Here is a 947-nt window from a genome sequence, read left to right on the forward strand (position 1 = left end):
GGGTATGTATTTGCTTTTTAATAGATATTGCAAAATGGTCCTCGAATAGATATACAAGTTTACCACAATTTATGAGTATACTACTTTATATCAACATGAAATATTCTAAAATTTGCTAATATTTGCCATTCTGATGATTTTAAAATAGCATCCCATTGTTTTCATTTGAATTTCTCCTCATGCCACTTACTGAGCACGTTTCCATTTGCTTTTAAGCCATTTGTAATTTCTCTTCTGTGAATTATCTGCTCTAACCTTTGCTCATTTATCCTTTGTGTATTTTCCTTCTTATTTTACAGCATTTTTAATACAATCTCCATCTCAGCATGTATCCTTTGTCATGGGCATTGCAAATGTTTCTCCCTGTCTGGATCTTTTAACTATTGTTATACTTTTTGCCATGAAGATATTTTTTTAATTTAATTACTCAAAATGATGATTTTCCCTTTCTAGCTTTTGCATTTGTCTAATAAAGACTTTCCTCCACTGAGGTTATCAGCCTATTCCCCTATTTTTTCTTACAATGTTTTCCTAGCTTTATGTTTTTTTATGTATAGGTCTTTAGACCACCTGGAATTTGGTTTTGTGAATGGTTTGAGGTAGTGATCACATAGAATTTTTTTCATAAATGGAAAATTTTCCTAATGCTGAATTCCCACAGATGTGTTTATGTATTCCTGAGCCCTATGTCCATGTGTCTAGTCCTGCACTATGCCACAGTCTTTGTGACACCTTCACACATGGTAGGCTGTGGTTCCCCCACAATCCTCACACATCCACACTCCTGATTTTATTTTTTTCAAAATTGTCTTGGCTAGTCTTACATACTTACTATTTCACATGGATTTTAGAATGATTTTGCCAAATTTCATAAAAAAACTTGTTATAATTTTTATTGTGTTTTGCATTTATTTTATAAATTAATTTGGAGGAAATTGACCTCTTTG

This window comes from Propithecus coquereli, unplaced genomic scaffold, assembly GCF_000956105.1.
Source record: "Propithecus coquereli isolate 6110/MARCELLA unplaced genomic scaffold, Pcoq_1.0 Scaffold66, whole genome shotgun sequence".
NCBI lineage: Eukaryota > Metazoa > Chordata > Mammalia > Primates > Indriidae > Propithecus > Propithecus coquereli.